At 42.3% G+C, this 17,971-nt stretch overlaps 1 protein-coding gene and 1 long non-coding RNA gene across 2 annotated transcripts in view; one reads left to right on the forward strand and one right to left on the reverse strand.

Annotated features, from left to right (window-relative positions):
* The window catches only part of RARB (retinoic acid receptor beta), a 725,834-nt gene that overhangs the window by 197,570 nt on the left and 510,293 nt on the right, over positions 1 to 17,971 (reverse strand). The window lies entirely within an intron of this gene.
* On the forward strand, positions 848 to 17,354 carry LOC116581298. Its single transcript, XR_004282003.1, has 4 exons — positions 848 to 1,184; positions 1,670 to 1,729; positions 3,976 to 4,079; positions 16,914 to 17,354. It is a non-coding gene; the product is annotated as an uncharacterized LOC116581298 (long non-coding RNA).

Here is a 17,971-nt window from a genome sequence, read left to right on the forward strand (position 1 = left end):
ATCTGGACCATCTCCTCTAAAGACGTGACATCTCATTCAGGAGGCTGAAGTTCACGTGACTAACTGGTGTAAAACAGAAAGAAATATGTGTTCCTTCCATTCAGCCAACATGCTACGGGCATGATGGAGAGGGACAGATGAATTTCAACTAGGTGAGTTCAGGAGGTGTTCTTGGAATGGGTGGGATTGAGTAGAACTTGACAGGGATGGAGGTCACCATGAACATTTACCACACACAAGCCATTCAGTTAAGTGGAGGCCCATGATCTCACTCCCCTACGTCAAGAGGGAGGCAGCATTCTTGCAATATTCTACTTGGTGTTTATTAAGCCAAATGTCCAGAGTCAGCCAGCTAGAAGGATAACAGAGTCTGATTTGGACCAGAAACCTAGTCTGTCATCTTCTCATTGTCTGTGTCTTACTCAGGGACAGACGGTACAAGTGTATGTAAATGGGCATTGAGTAGGTGAGTGAATGTCTGGATGTGAGTTCTCTTTAGTCAAATGTTGGGCAAGTGGAGAAGTCAGGGAAAGGCACTGGAGACAAAGGGAATAGTCTGGGTCCCCCCAGTAAGAAAAAAGAAGGGTCACGACTCAGAAAATAACCCATCGATGTGTGTGACTAGAGTGTCACACATGCAGACCCGTGGTGTGCCACAGGCTAGGAAGATAAATCTGGGACAAACATGGAGCGAAGGGTGTATGTGTCACTCTGCCTATAGGCAGGTACCTGTGAGGGCCACGGGTGCTACTCAACGTATGACTTCACAAGTAAAGGTTTATGATGCATTAAGGCCAAACAGATTGTAGATGCTACGTAGTATGTAATGACTTGGAACAAGTGCACTTCGCAATTTGTTTTATTGTCAGGATGCTGATGCTGGAAAGAAGGGCATTGAATGGGGAAAACCACTGATTTCTTATTCCTCTTAAGCTTTCTGAATGAACAGCATTTGGCTAGCTGGTCTTCTACCCATATAAGCGTAAAGAAGGCTGGACCTTCTCGAAGGCCTCTGACTGCGAAAGTATGGAGATGGCTGAGCTAAATGGTTCTCACCACTGCTAAACATATCCCATGTCAGCCTGCCTCCTGCCACTGCAAGTTCCTCGCCCAGAGAAGGACAATCTCAGATGAGGAGGAATGCCAGCCTCCCTGTTGAGAAAGTGGAGCCGTCTAGTGTGTGGGTGTGTTTACAGAGCTGGGGTTCCAATGCTTTAAAGGGGGAAAAAAAGACAGCTGAGGAACTGGTCCCTACCTTATTTTCTAATTAAGATGGCCCATGTCAGCCCACCACCATGGAGGCCTTTCTCCTTGAAAAGCAGGATTTGAGAGTCCAGTTTCTAATTCTTATTACAAGGCCTCTGCCCAACACAGAGGACGGCTCTTTTGTTGTTAGTCTCCACACGGCTCTCACCCTGCTCTGTTGGTTAATAAGAAGTGACAATAAACAAAGCTTGCTCAAAGAGGGAGAGACAGAGAGACAGAAAGAGAACCACTTAACTGACTTTGCAGATAACAACCAGATAATTTAGTAAGTGTCTTTGTAGTCAGGGGGCTCTGCTAGGGGCACATGTCTAAATAGATATGTGAAAATTTGGGGTAAGTAATTTTGTTTGAGAGGTTGAGGGGATAGAGGATAAATTATATTTTTGTTTCTTATTTCCTTCAGGTAGAACCCATCCAGCACCCAACTAAAAAATGATCTAACAGATGTGCATCGTCTAATATGGTAGGCACTACCTATTCTGTGGCTATTTAAGTTTATATTAAATTAATTAAAAGTAGGGGCACCTAGGTGGTTCCTTGGGTTAAGCGTCTGCTTTTGGCTCAGGTCACGATCTCAGGGTCCTGGAATGGAGCCCTGCGCCAGGCTCCCTGCTCAGCAGGGAATCTGCTTCTCCCTCTCCCACTGCCTCTCCCCTTGCTTCTGCTTTCTCTCTCTCTAATAAATAAATTAAAAAAAAAAGAGGTAAATTAAATAAAAAATGTAGTTACTCATCTAGCAGTCACTATATTGGGTTGCATAGATACAGAAATTTCTAGAACCACAAATGTTCTGTTGGAAAGCACTGCTGTATACTACTGGTTGCCATCCTCTCTAGCACTGCCAAACCCCCTAGTTCCATCAAGTTAAAGTCTGGGAAAATTCCTGGCAGATAGCAGAGGCCATCAACACAGGGGCTGCCACACCCAAGAAGCAAATCACCTTTTAATTTCTAAGTTGTAAAAGGGGCCTTCCTATCAAGAATCCATGTTCTTTTCATGCTGAAGACTTACAGGCCATCCTATGTTGTGGGCTGGCAGAGAGACACCACATGATGAAGTGGAAAGTGCCCTGGAATGGGATTCAGGGGACATGAGCTCTCACTTCTGTTCTATGACTAGTTTCGTGCCTTTTGTCCTTACAGCCTCTCTAAGCCTCAGGTTCTGCATCTACAAAATGGAGATAACCAAACCAGTCTGTCTGGTTAAGTAAACGGAAAGGTATGACATCCTAAACAAATACAAGAATTTGTACTTGTGCAGGGACTGCTTTGGTAGCCCGCCTTCAGGATTTATACCTCTGAGACTGTAGTGTGGACAATGATCCTTCTGGATCAGTTGCTCTCACTCTGGTTCTTCCTCCTCTTCTTTTTACTTTTTTTTTTTTTTTTTTAAAGACTCATTTATTTATTTTGGAGAGAGAGAGTGTAGACGGGAGGAGGAGGAGGAGAGCATATTTTGAGCAGACTCCCCGCTGAGCGTGGGACCCAGCAGCGCTCGATCTCATGACCCTGCGATCATGACCTGAGCCCAAATCAAGAGTTGGACATTTAACCAACTGTGCCACCCTGGTGCTCCTCACTCTGGTTGTTTTGTGAGGATTTCTGGGAAGTCTGCCTACGGGTGAAGGATGTAGTCTCTGAGCTACTGTCTCTTTGAGAATGTCAGCAGATGTCGTCTGTAATTTTGATTCATTTAAGAAGAAAGATGAATGAAACCTTCCCTCATATTCAACAGAAAGCTTCTGTTGGATCAGCCAGTGCTCACCAGGACACAGGCATTGCCACACATGTCACACCTGTGGGTGGGGCTACCTAGTCCATGTACCTGAAAGGGAAACTTCAACCAAGAGTTTTCTGAAGGAGAACACGGTGATTTTTCCTAAACATTATCAACCTCAAAATGTCCCAAATGTACCCCTAAATGGACAATTTAGAAACATCCAACAGGGGTCATTATGTATTTATTGCCAGGCAACCTGATTTTTTTTTTTTTTTAAATTTGACAGAGATCACCAGTAGGCAGAGAGGCAGGCAGAGAGAGAGGAGGAAGCAGGCTCCCTCTGAGCAGAGAGCCCGATGCTGGGCTCGATCCCAGGACCCTGGGATCATGACCTGAGCTGAAGGCAGCGGCTTTAACCCACTGAGCCACCCAGGCGCCCCCAACCTGATTATTTTGAGAGGAGAAAGGCACTAGGCTTTGAGAATCTTTGAGTCTATGTCTGGACTACCTAGTCCTACTCCATGAGAATGAAGGGCATTCTTTGTCCTCACCCACTCTATGATTTGGGAGTCTTACTTTTTGGACCCAAAGAAATAAGCAATTCACTACTGTATGTCAAGGAAAGATATGATGCTAACATTCCTCAGTTAGAATAGAGTTACCTCATGCCTATAGCTTGCTTGTCTTCAAGTTGCTCCAATAAGTATGACCATGGACAATACAGAGGCTCACCATGTTGGTGGTGGTGGTGGTGGGTGGGATACAGCTATACTCTGGGTTGGGGCTGCTCCTTTAGGAGAGAGAGGATATTCACCATAGTGCCATGGTCCTCAAATTTTAGTATTATCAGAATCACTTAAAGGGCTTGTTAAAATTTGAATTGCTTGGCCCCACTCGAAGTTGTTGATTCAGTTGGCTAGGGGTGGTGGTGGTGGTCAGGGATAGGGTTAGAGAATTTGCTTTTTTTTTTATAATTTGCATTTTTAACAGGTTGCTGGATGCTGCTGCTGCTGCTGGTCCAAACACTACACTTTGAGAATCTCTAGTTTTAAGACTTTTCAAACTTGATCCCAGGTAGACACATGTAAAAGAAGGTATATTTCCTCTCTCTTACATCTGATACCTTTTTCTTACATCTGATACTAACTCAAGTGACTTAGACAAATAATGATAATAGTACTTACATAGTTTTACTGTTACAGACATGGTCTAAGTGCTTAAATACATTATCTCATTTAATTCTCACAGAAGTTGTATAAGAGTTGTGCATTTGGCTAGGATTTGAACAAAGGAATTCTGGCACCAGAGGCTAGAACCACTATACAACATTGCCTCTACCTCCCCCTCTCATGCCTTTCCCATCTTTGTCCTCCTCCCTGGGCTGATGAGGACATCTCTTCCTTTAAGAGAGCACTACTGGGAGCCTACCCTGAATGTGATGCTAACAGCCTCAAGACTGTTCGAGGGTCGCCTTGGTCAAGTTTATTTTGAATACCTACTAACTGTAAGAGAGCACAGTTTCTTATTTGCCTACACCTTGACATTTGGGAGTCCCTTTGACTCAATGATTATTTTTCAAAGGATGTAGCAGTACTTGACAAAAAGAAAAATGGAAACATGAGTGAAGGAAGAGAAATGGTAAACAGGAAAGAGAAAATAATAAAGCAATAGGAAAAAGGGTAAAAATAACCAGATGGAAAGGTCAAGGTAGATAAAACATGGGAAATAAGGACTCTACAGGAGAAAAAAAAAATCCTAAAAATTAAGTGTGCATGACAGAAAAGTTAAACTCTGGGTAGATGTCACACTAAAAAAACAGGAATATAAAATCTAAGAGTAGAACCAGTCAAGAGGAGGGAATGCAGGAAACAAGGAGGGGAAATTGGTGGTGGGGGGGGAATGAAAGATGCCATTAATTGGATTTTGAACTCCAGTTATTATAATTGGGCATTTAAGCTATATCAACATTCTTCTTCATCTTTAGAATATTTTGCAATCTTTGAAAATACAGGAAATGCCATTTGATTTTGTCCCAACTCTGGCCACTCAAGTTCTGGTTGCTTGTTTATTTTTTCTTGAGCAGAAGAAGTTTCACTAAAGGTTGGCATGTGGGATAAATCTTTGAGAGGAAAGAGGGGGAAATAATTCAGTGGGAAGGAAGGATTCATTATGACAAGGGCCGGGTCAGGGAAATGGCCACATAACTGCATTCCTGAGAGGAAAGGCCTGAGGAAAATGAAACCTGCAGGAAGGCTGTTTGCTCGGCCCTGGGATCGAGTTGGGGTCGCTTCAGAGGCCAGTCACAGAGCCTGAGACTCTGAACATTCTGTTTTAGATTAAGAGCTGGGTTCACTCAAGGGGTACAGTGTGGGGAAGAGCATGGATGATGTCAGTTCATCTGAAAGCCTGTGTCCTGCACGGGAGCATCTCATCACTCTAGAAACCTCTCTAGAAGGTGACTGACTGTTCCATTAAATGGGGGCAAAGGATGGTGGGTTGAGGGGGGGAGGGCGGCCTCTCCCTATTACTCTACCCCCTGCTATCAGTCCGGTTCCTTTCTACACACTTCTCTTTTGATGTAATAGGAAACTTCTGAATTTGAAAATGAAATGCTTGCAGAATTGATTATCTCTTCCCTCCAAACTCACGCCCATCCGGTCCTGCAGTTTACACAGTCACTCTTCCTGCAAAGTCTTTCAGAAGGTGTTGTCTGGGGTTCCATCTCCCTCTTCCCCTAGACCTCCCTTGATGCTAGAGGAGAATTATCTGTGAGGCCATATTAGTCTACTTCATTGCATCTAAGACAACACTGAGTCTTAGAAAGAGGCATTGTTATTTCATGTGCCACTAAGAAAGAAAAAATCTTATTAAGCCATGATACATCATTGGTTATGAGATTTATCTCAACTGCAGAGAAGTTAGAATGTTCAATGAACACTCTTAGAATCCGTGAAATGTGGACTCTCCTCTATTTGCCTGTAAGTTCTCTGCGAGAAGTGACTATGCCTGAGTCTCTTATCTCTGAAGACACCATCAAGGCAGAGAATAGCCTTTTCTATTTCCAAAGCTCTCTTGCTAAAAACCGCTTTAAATTGAGAGAGACTGGGGGAGGGAGAGAGAAAGAGAGATAGAGAGAGGGAGACAGGCAGAGAGAGTGTTTGTGTTTGATTATGCATTTGCATAGCACATCACACCCAATTTGTACTTCAATTTTCCCGAGAAATTCAGGTACCAGGCAGGGAGAGAATTTTGCCGGTCATAGAGCTGATCAGCTCAGAGATGTCATATGGTATAATCGTGGTCACAATGCCTATAGGAGTTAAAAGTAGGACCTAAAGCTAGGTCCACATCTAGCTTTTCTCTGTTTTCCACTTTCAGGATATAGGAAAAAGTAGAAAGATATGGACGGCTCACATCTCATTCCGGTTCCTGAGAAAACCCTTGCATTTGAGGAGAGAATGAGGAAAGTTTCTGTGCCTCCTTGTGGTCGATCAGGGGGTCCCTTCCTTTAGCTCTATGGTAAACTCCTGTCGGTATGTGCCACTCGGGGGGAGCTTCTACACATCAAGACTATCTAAACAGGCCATTAAATGGTAGTAAAGTCACACAAGGGAACGACAGGTCAATAAATCCCCAACAACTTACGTTGCCTCCAAGGAGCTGGCTGTTGCTGAGTGTTGTTGTGTTTACATAAAATCAATTTTACAAGCGATCTTAAATAATTAGGGAAGACGCCATCATGGGATATTGTACATTCCTGGTAATATCTTCGGCATTCGTCTCATTGATCCCTTTTGTTTGATGGGGGGTGTGTGTGTGTTGTCCAAAGTGGCTATCTTCTCTGATGGCTTGTTTATGAGATGCTGAAATTTTACCTCGTGAGGAACCAGGGCACACGTTCTTATCAGTTTTTACAGAATAAAGACCCTGAAGTTACCCATTAGCTGAGTCTTCATGAAGCTCTTTTTTTTTTTTTAAGCGCAGCTTTTTAGGTATTTTCTTTTAATTCTTTAATCCCACATGCTTAAAACATTTGTGGGGTAGATGAATGAGGGAAAGGGGTAGGTACCATCCATACTAAAGAGGACCTTTCATTGACATAAAGCTCCCATTAATGATGCATTGCCCGGGTAGAGAATGGAAGCCAGGCTACCCCTGGGGACGACGTTTCCTTTAGGGAGTCCTGTGCCCGTCATTCACAGACCAGAGGCATCACATCACTTCAGCTGCTTCCTCAGGTAGAAGACAGCCACTGGAGCTCGTGACGGTAGTGCTATAAATCCACATTTACCATGGGATGCCATGGGTTCCATCTGTTCCCTAAAGTGCCTACATAAACCAAGTCTCTGCACGCCATCTGCAAAGTGCCCTCGTGCGTGCATGCTGGCGTCTTCCGCTAATGCAGTGCGGTGATTTTGCAACTTCAAATAAGGCTCATTTTAATTGTCATTGTTAAGATCAAATGCTTTGCAGCTGTCTCTGTGCTGCAGATGAAAAGCATTACTTTGATGGCCGACGTGATGAACTCTCACGTTCTATTTTCTCATCTAAATTACCACACTTTAGGGCCTGTGTCTACTATGTGCTTAACAAATATTTTTGAACTAATATATATATTTTGAACTTACACACACACGCGCGCGCATACACACACACACACACACATACACACATATATGTATATATATGACTAGAAAGAGGTGCTGGACAGCAGTGTGGGGAAAATAGCAGACTCTCAGCTAAAAAGGTGGGTTCTGGCTATTTCTTAGCTGCAGAAGAGCCATATGACCTTGGCCATGTGTCTGAACCCTCTGGGCCTCAATTTCCTCCTTTGTAAAATGGGCATGTTGGATTAAGCAACTTAACCCTAGGTTCCGGCTAGCTCCAAAATTTTTATTTGAAATTTAACAATTTTTCACTCATAGGTAACTCTAATTTTGTTTGAATTTTCTTATCCAAGGAACATGACTCCATATGGAAATTCTGTCCTTCCTTTTCCTTGACAATCCCAGCTAAACCTTTATATAAACCAGCCCAGAGAGTTTAAGTTATCATTAATCACTTATTTTAAATGAAACCACATACTATAAAAGATGACTTAATTAACTCTGGCTGGTAATTTTTATCTGCTTAAGAAACCCTATTTCCTATTACTGTACTTTAAGTAAAAATAAAAGGCAATTTAAATAAAGAAGTATCTAACCCACACAGTGCCATGCCTAGCACGTAAGAATGCTTCTATTCTGTTAGGACTGTTTATATGACCTCCTCATACGCTTATCTACACATTTCTCCCTCTGTCTGCCTCGGGGAGGACAAAAGGAATACACAGCTCTGAACACTGTTTTGTCCAATCCCCTTTTCAATACGGTTAGTATTTAGTCTAACAAGAAAAGCAGAGAAGGGACGATTAGACAAGATCCAGGAATACCTGTCCTTTTGGTGCTGAAAAGCTCAATTGCGTGGGGCATGTCTGAGCAGAATCTGTCATTAACACAATGTACTATTTGTCCAAACATCTGTAGGTCACATTATTTCTCTATAAGCCGTTGAGAGCAAAAGCAAAACCAAGACGGTTATTAATCACTTACTCAGTATTTCTCAAACAACACTGGAAAAAAAAAAAAAAAAAAAACCAAAACCATGAACATAATGGATTGAAAGAAGATAACACAGAAGAAAAACAAGGCATTTTTCACTATTGTGAAATGAGCCCACCCAGGTCCCATCAGGTCCATGTTTTATACACAGTATATTGGGTAGGCTCTGGGGACCAGGAGGGGTTGCAAACGGGACCAATGCCTAACTAAAGACAGCCTGGTAGTTCTCATTTCTACCAGAAGAAAACGAAAGCTCAGATTTGCACGTCTTCAATATTTGTGTTGGAATTGCTTCCACCAGGAAACCCAAATGGATGCAATGAACCAAACAGTCCTTGGGACAGCCTGATAGCATCAGACACAGGTAGACCTGGGTAGAAAAATTCAAGTGTCCATTAATGCCAAAGAAAAAGAAATAGTGTGGTTTCCTGGCTATCCACAGCTGTCAAGCTGATACAGAATGGTCTAGGTGGGTGCACTTTTACACATCTGTCAGCAAAACCTCTTTCCAAATAAAAAAATCTACTGCTCAGGAACAGCACGTGTATTGTTGGCTTTCCCAGGAGGACTTCAGTTTTAAAGTGTGGATTACGAGGTGACATGAAGGCATGGTTGTGTTCGGGACCACAGGGACTGGTAATCACTCAGGGACAAAAGTTTCCTTTTCTTTCAGTGTTCCCTACACTCGAGACAACACTTAGATACAAATTGGAAGCATGTCTGGTTGGACTCTGGACATCCCACAAACATCAGCCCCTCTGGTGTCCTATGCATCAGACACTCTGCTGGGTGGTTAACAGGGGCTTACTGGGAGGTAGGATGGTAATATTGTGGGGGTACCCAAAGACGAGTGAGAAAAATACCATTTTAAGTGGCTGATTCTATGTACAGCCGTAATAATAACTTATCTTTGAGATTTTCTTAATAAACAGTGCAATATGTTGGACCTACGAAAAAAAATACTACACTAAGAGCTAACATTTACAGAGTACTCCCTATGGGTCAGGCATCGTTTTAAGAGCTTTACATGGATTAACTCATTTATTCCTCATTAATCCTGAAGAGGTAGGTGTAATATTATCCCCGTTTCACAGATGAGGAAATTGAACCACAGGGAGGTTCAGTAATGTCCTCCAGGCCCCAGAGCCAGCAAATGGTTGGTAGAAACTTGAATCCTGTGAGTCTGGCTTTGGATTCCATGCTTTTAATCATGCTTATTAAAAAAAAAAAAAAAAAAGATGTGACTAAAAGATTATAGCTGGTCACAAGCAGAACCTTGGTTTTAATCATGGTCCATGTGTCCCAGCATACATCTGTGTTTATACATAGAGAATTTAGCGACGAAAAGGATTGTATGGATTCTCTCACCCAATAGGTGATCATCTATTAACTGTTAGATAACAAAAGATAGCCACCCAAAGGATCTAGGTTTGCCTCAAATGAATGTATTTATTATTTAACTGATATGTGACAGCCCCTTTTAGTCCTCTTAGCCGTCAGAATTTTAAAATGGTACTTCTTCAATTCCAACAATTAGTTACAAGAGCCCAAGGACCCCAAAGTAACCAGTCACCTTGCTTGACTCAACAATCACCAGACCACGGCAGAGCTCCTCTGTGAGGTGGTAACCATTCATATTAAAGCAACGACACCTCATACAGGAAACGTCACGGTTGAGGATTGATGGCTGTGATGTTGCCTACAACACTTACAGTTCTCTAGACATGAAATAGATCATCATTATGAGACAATTCGGCTCCAACAATAGGGTGGTAGAGATACATCGTTATTATTGTGAAGGCACTGGCTCACCTACTACGCGTGGGGTCCTGTATTTATTCCCTCGTTTGAAGCTAATGGTTTTTCAGAAGTGGAATATGCTGATGGACAATAATTTTCCAGGCTTTATTTTCTCCCTGGCAGATCTCCTGTAACAGTTTTGGTGCCTAGCACTTTTGGAGTAATGATTTTTCATTGTTTTTTTTCGACAACCTGATTTCTTTCTCCCTACTTTAAGTTTTCAGTGAAGGCTATTCTCAGCCTGGAAGATAAGCAGTGCTTCCTGCACTAAATAAAAGGTATGGGTTTTAGAAGAGATAACGCAGGAACACACAAGAGCATAATATAATTGTAGAGTCTATTCTCCCTCGTGGAGTTTTTCTGAATGCTGTTCTGTAGTTCTTTCCTGGGCAAAGTCAAGGTTAGCACTGCTCTGTGTAGCTAAATTTCTGCTAGAGTCATAAACACCTGAAGACAGACACCTTGTTCACTCTGAACAGTGCAAGATACTTATTAGGCTGACTCATTCATCCCAGAGGGAGTCTGTGGGGGACATCTTCTAGATGTCCCTCTAGATCCCCACTCTTCTAGCCCCCGGAAGCTAACATCTACTCTGGCTTCTGGTTGGAGATTGATTGGCCCGTAAAGGAGACTAAGGTTCAGCTGCCTACCCCCCAGCTCCCGCCCAGGAACAGCAGGTGGCCGCCATTCTACCACAAAGGCCCCAGGTCCTATAGAGGTTGCTGTCTCTTACCCACCCCGTGACTTGGCCCCTGTGTCCTCCCCTCACCCTGCAGGTCTAGGCTGGATAGCGGAGCCCCGCTGTGGCTAGTCCCTGAGCACTTCTTCATCTGTCGTTGACCTCTCTTAACCGACCCACCCCTTTATATTCTCCTTAATTAACCAACACATTTTCTGCAGGGAAGATACCTGATATGAAGTCCTGTTTTGGAACAAATGATCCTGAGACTTGTTCCTCTGGTCCCAGTCCTAGCACCGTGTTTCCTGCCGCTCACTGTTTCTTCCCGCATGATCCCACATGTGACTATGTGAACACATCTTCATGTCTGACTATGCTCTTCAAATGCTGACCCTAGTCCCAGGCTTTCACATCCAGCTATGTCCACTCAGCCTTCCTCTTCTGACCATTCACGCTGCCCATGCTCATTTTTGTGCCCCTTAGGAAGGCAGGAGGCTTAGGAACATTCCAACTCAAATGTAACTTTGTTTGCTAGTGGCTTGAATTATCAAAACACACCTGAAGACCTAATGTCAACATGAGCCTCCTCCAGCGTTTTGGGTGGTTTGGGTTTTTGCATATAGAATGGTTTCCCAACCATGTACTCTACTGAACCATATCTGGCTCTGGCTTCTCATCTGTGAACCACCCTGGTTTCTGGCTCATTTTTTCCCTGCCTATTAGTGCCCCAACATCTGAGGTGGGACCTCAAACCAAGACAAAGAAAAATGGCTTTTCTTTCCTGATACAGTTCAAGTCACCAATAGGTATGGACCACTGACTTACACATTAGAAGGAACTGTGAGACGTTTTGTGGTCCATCCTCTGCCATGGTAGGAAAAGGGAGCCTGCAGACCCATCAGAAAAGAATAAAACTCCCAAAATGCAGGTCTTAAGACTATGAAGCAATTAGTTCTTTTTTTTTTTTTTAAGATTTTATTTATTTATCTGACAGAGAGAGAGGTCACAAGTAGGCAGAGAGGCAGGCAGAGAGAGAGAGGGAAGCAGGCTCCCTGCTGAGCAGAGAGCCCGATGTGGGGTCGATCCCAGGACCCTGAGATCATGACCTGAGCCGAAGGCAGAGGCTTAACCCACTGAGCCACCCAGGCGTCCCCAATTAGTTCTTTATAGACTGGAATTTATAGTGAAAAAATGATTAGAGGAGAAGAAATATTTAGGATACCTAAACACTAACAGGATTGTGTTTTCTAACTTCTGGCAGCTTCTTCTCACTCCTTCTCTTTCTAGCACCCCAAAAGCAACATCTCAAAAGTACGAGGTCTTTCATGTGCCTTCTAATGGTCTTCTCTATTTTTCTGGATCCTCCTATTCACTGGGCCCTCTCTTCCTTCCTTCCTTCCTTCCTTAGATTTTATTTTTAAGTTCTTTCTATGTCCAGTGTGGAGCCTGAAACTGCAACCCTGAGATTAAGAGTCGCACACTTCCCTGACTGAGCCAGGCAGCCCCCCTCTTGATTTTTTTATGTTTGCTTTTCCTCTAACAGAACTTCAAGCCCCATCTTTGTCTCCACCCTTCTCTTATTATTTCTCTTTTCACCCTCTCTCTTCCCCCCTTTCCTCTCTTTTCAAGAAATCTCATCTTGACTATGGCTTTCAAAAGCATCTCCATGCCAAAGACTCCAAAAGTTATACCGCTAGGCTGACCTCCCTCCTGAACTCTAGACTTGTGTATCTAACAGCCTATTTGAGTTATCATCTCCCTTGGGTGTGTGGTAAGTATTCCAAATGCACATATCCACACCAGAAAAAGTGACTTTCCTTCCCACCAGGTGTTCTCCACCCAACCTTGCTCTTCTGTCACTCTTCTTCATGTCAGTTAAAGATACCACTGGTCAGCCCACTGTTTAGGACATAGACTGAATTCTTCTCTTTCTCTTACACTCACTATTCTAAATTGTCAGTAAGTCCTATGATTCCATCTCTAACACATATTCCATATTCACTTATTTCTCTCTCTCTCTCTGAAATTAGAAACCACCATTTTCCCTTGCCCAGAGCATGCTAAGCCTCCTAATTGGTCTTTTGGCTTCCACTATTATCTCCCCTACAAACACTTCTCCTTGGAGTAGTCAGAGTATGATTTATTTAAGTCAATGATTCTCATCTGGGCTGATCTTGTCCCCCAGGGGACATTTGGCAATGTGTGGATGTATTTTTGGTTGCCTCAACTGGTTAATGGGTTCTATTGGCATCTAGGGGGTAGAAGCCAGGGATGTCGATAGACCCATGCACAAGATGGCCCCCAAAACAAAGAACTGTCTGGCCCTAAATGCTAAGTGCTGAGGGTGAGAAACCATAATTTAAATGGAAATCAGACCATGTCATATACCTCTTTAAAATGCTCTGATGGTTTCTGCTTATATTTAAAATCTATACTTTTCTATCATGGCCTCCAAGGCTTTAGATGATGTGGTCCCTCTATGCTTCCTAACCCTTATTATGCAATCCTTTCCCCCATTCATACTGTCCCTCAAGCAGGCCAGGCTTATTCCTCAAGTTACTGAAGAAACTGTGAACCTGAAATGTCCATCGCCCAGATTTTCACAGGGTTCAAGGTCACATGTTGCCTCTTTAGCAAGGCCTTTCCTGACCACCCGGTCTCAGATACTATCATATTTCCTTTCTTTGTCTGTACTTTCTTTCATACCATCATATTTTATTTTATTTTTGCATTTATTTTTTTTTCTGGTTTACATATTGCTTATGTATTGATTATTAGCTGAGGAAAGCTGGGAATATTCTCACAGCTACGGTAAATGTTCTATAAATATTTGTTGAATAGATTATGTTTGTATAGTAAGGGTTTCCAAGCTTTCTGTGTCTTGAGTGACCTACTAAAGAACATCTATCTGCAAGAATAATTTTTGCTTCAGGACCAACATTTTTCAAAAACACCTAAGGATCACTTCCCACAGGATATGTATTCTTCTCATTTCTAAATGCTTACAATCTTTTCTTCACTGGTCTTGCAAATTTATCCATTTGTTCATTATTTCAATAATCAGCATGTCAGAAACCACGGAAGATCCTTTGTTCTTTACAACAGACAAAAAACATCTCTAGTCCTTGAGAAACTTCTCAGGCTTGGCTTGCCTGCACCACCTTCCCAGAAATCAGATTTGATAATATTACTTCTCCTCATATGATTTGGCCCATCAGCACTGCTGTGAGCTGGATGGTGTCCCCCAACACATCCCTCCCCTCACCACCAAAAAGGATTTGTCCATATCCTAACCTAGAGAACTGGGGAACGTGACCTTATTCGGAAAAAGAATTTTTACAGATATAATTAAGGATCCTTAGATGAAATCATCCTGGATTATCCTAAATCCAATGGCTAGTGTCCTTAGAAGAGACACAGAGTGGCGAGACACAGACAAAGGAGGAGAGCGTTCTGCTGGTGCCTGGGTGGCTCTGTCAGTTGAGCATCTGACTCTTGATTTTTGGCTCAGGTCATGAGCTCAGGGTTGTAAGATTGAGCCCCACATTAGGCTCCCTGCCTGCTGGGAAGTCTGCTCGAGATTTTCTCTCCCTTCCCCTTGGCCCCTCCCTCTGCTTGCACTCTCAAAGAAGTAAAGGCTAAAAAAAAAAAAAAAAAGAAAGAAAGAAAGAAAGAAAAGAAGAGGAGAGGATGGATTCTGGAAATGGAGGCAGAGTGCTCGCTTCGGCAGCACATATACTAAAATTGGAAATGGAGGCAGACATTGGAACCATGTAACTACAAGCCTCAAAAGCTGGAAGAGGTAAGAAAGATTCTCTTAGAAACCCCCAGAAGGAGCATGACCCAGCTGAATTTTGGACTTCTGGCCTTCATAACTGTGAGAGAATAACTTTCCATTGTTTAAAACCACCAAGTATTTGGTCATTCTTGAGGGAAGCCATTGTAAGTGAACATAAGTACTTGCAACCACGTACATCTAGAACCTCAGCTTGTCACTGAGGTACTCCTGGCTCTGTCCTCTGCTTTTCCAGTCTCATCTCTAGCTTCTGGAACTGTTTTCCATATGCTGCCTCTTTTTCCCAGGTGCATGAGCCCTGCTCGAGTCAGACAGGGATATTTAATGTTCTCTAAAAACTCCCTCTTCTTTTATGCTTCATCTGGTCCTTTTGGCCGTCCTGTTCTTCCACCCATTTCCCACTTGAGTTAAGCTAGTGAACTCTTACTCATATTTCAAAGCCCAATTTATATTGCCCTGGTCCCTCACTTTCACTTACAGTACCTCTGGAAGCACTTTACTACCATATGGTACTAGTTACTCCCCTACAGATTTTCCAGAGCTGGAATACCTCCCTTTACTATAACACTAATTTTTAATGCTACTATATTTTGAGGACTAAATTTTATTCATTTTAACGATAGAGCATTTCATGAATGCAATCTCCTTGTTTTAAAAGAGCATTCTAGATAAAGTTAACGTATCCCTTTAACTACCCTTACCGAAAAAGTGTTGTTCTCCCCAGAGATATGGCTTGCATGTTTCCAATCTATTTTATCTGTGTACATAAATCTTAGAAAATATATATTATTATTTTGTGTTTTTAAAATTACACAAGTTATATGTATGCATGTGTGACTGTGTGTGTGTGTGTGTGTGTGTGTGTGGTTTTTCAGTTCTCTTGAGATTACCCTCTAGGTGCTTATCAGAATCTGAATAAGTAAAGAAACTGCTATGTAGTTAAAAACATGGGAACTGTGTTCTCCACCTACTCCCCTATCCAGGAGAAAATAATTACAATCAGAGATGTCACACATCTAGTCATAAAAATGCCATCAGTAGTTTGCATGTGCAATTAAATCTATGTATAAGTAGGGCTTTATAAGAGCACATAATCCTCTCTGCTTCCACACTTGTATTTATGAAGCAGCACAGGTGGACAGTTGATTCCTCGGTGAGGAATTACTCATAGGGGCCCCGATCACCTGCCAGAGTTCACAGGTAAGAAACGGAGGCCAGGGAGAGACGAGGAGTAATGGACCCCACCGGCTGACCCCTGGGCTAGCACTACGTACAATTAGGCAGACTGCATTTAAATTGTAATGAACACACCTGGAAATCTGCTTGCAATTAGAAAGGGATAATGAACTCATCTATCAAGGCCAGGTCTGTATGTCAGCGGCTTAGGCAGCAGGACCAGAAATGCCTTGAGATGATGTGGGTTTTCAATGAAAACACATACAATTCCTCATAAGCAGAATGCTGCCTTTTGCATTTGCGTGCAGATATATTTTTGGTCTTTAACTAGATGAAAGAGAGTGTATGTGTAACGAAACAATGTATTGTAACGAACATCTCTCAGATTGTCCGTATTTGTGAGCATGATGTACATCCTAATTATGGCAAATATGAATGATAACCACTAAGTTTTTTCTCACATAAGGTGGTGAGCTATTTATGGCTACTTTGTTGCCTATTGTTCTGTTCAAAGAGTTCTTTAGTTTCTCCTAAATGCAAGAGAAAAATTCTCAGTTGCCTGGTCTACCAGTTAGTTCCCCAATCCTCACATTCCATGGAATGATTAAAAAAAAAAAACAAACCAATAAACAAATTTGGGGTTTGTTACAGCTTGCCAATTTTTCATTTTGACAAGGAAGGAAATTCAGAAAGAAAAACAAGTTATTTACTGCCATCTCATTTCATAAAAGGAATGATGTTTAAGCTCCCCACCTCCTCAAAAAGGGAAGAAGGAGATTCTCAGAATGAAAGGAAGTCTTTTAGCTTTAAGAAATCAGGTTTATAAAAAAAAATTTAAGCTTACAAAAATATTTTCTTATATTTTCTTGTTGAACAGAAGAGCATTGAAAACTGGATTGCCTACAAGCCTGTGGTGGGAAATTACCTTTCCAGCTTGGCTGCTTTCATATTCCTTTGAATCTTCTGAAATTCTCCTATGAAATCCAATATGGCCACTGTTTCCCTGGGCTAGGGGATTGATGCAAATCCACCAGCATTTACTGAGGCCCTACTATGTGCTCAGGCCTCAGGTAGGTGCTTTACCAAAGGACACTAAAACAGAAATGCTATCCTATAAAGTTAAGATGTGTTAATTTCTGTGCTCCCTTTTGCCATTTCAGCCAGGCTAGTATTTGACAAAAACCAGAATATGGGGAGAAAATTCTTATGAAAGTATGATGGATGCCATTATGCTGGGTGTCAAAAAAGAATGTGGAAATGTTACCTCAGTGTGGAACTTTATGTCAAACTAATGTCCATGCCAATGTTGGAAACACAATTTTCAAATACACATTAATAAACAAGTCTATCATTTACTTTTCCTGGAGGTTATTCCAACTTGAGGGAAGGCTGGAGAGTCTTTTTAGAATTCTAGTTTCATGGTTCAGACTGACAAGAAAATAGTGATGGAGTATGAACTCTTGCCTGGCATAAAATGAGCACCAGACAGGCTGCCTATTTAGGGTCATCCCCTCCTTCCCCTCTCTCAATCATCTTTTTTTTTTTTTTTGAAATGACATTCTGTTGCCAAAATCCTGAGGGTTCTACCACAGAGAAGGCAAAAATGGCTAAGTTTGGACCTAACTATGTGCTCACCACTCTGGGAGTAGTCTGCTCACTTCATGAGTAAACTCAGGCCTGTGAACTCCTCTTGATATGAGGGTAATATCTGGGAAATGCTCTCCCCCAAGACCCTTGAAATAACCCATTTTCTCTGTCCCACAGAGACTTCAGTGGCAGAGATCCAGCCCATGCTGACAATATAGCAAACAACTCTCAAGAGAGATTAATAAGAACAAGTTCCCTCCCAAAGGTGAACTTCTGAAAAGAGTGGTTGACAGGTGTTTAGGAATCATAAACCACAAATAATTTGTGTTCTGTAGATTATTTCATTTT

Source organism: Mustela erminea, chromosome 1, assembly GCF_009829155.1.
Source record: "Mustela erminea isolate mMusErm1 chromosome 1, mMusErm1.Pri, whole genome shotgun sequence".
Taxonomy (NCBI): Eukaryota; Metazoa; Chordata; class Mammalia; order Carnivora; family Mustelidae; genus Mustela; species Mustela erminea.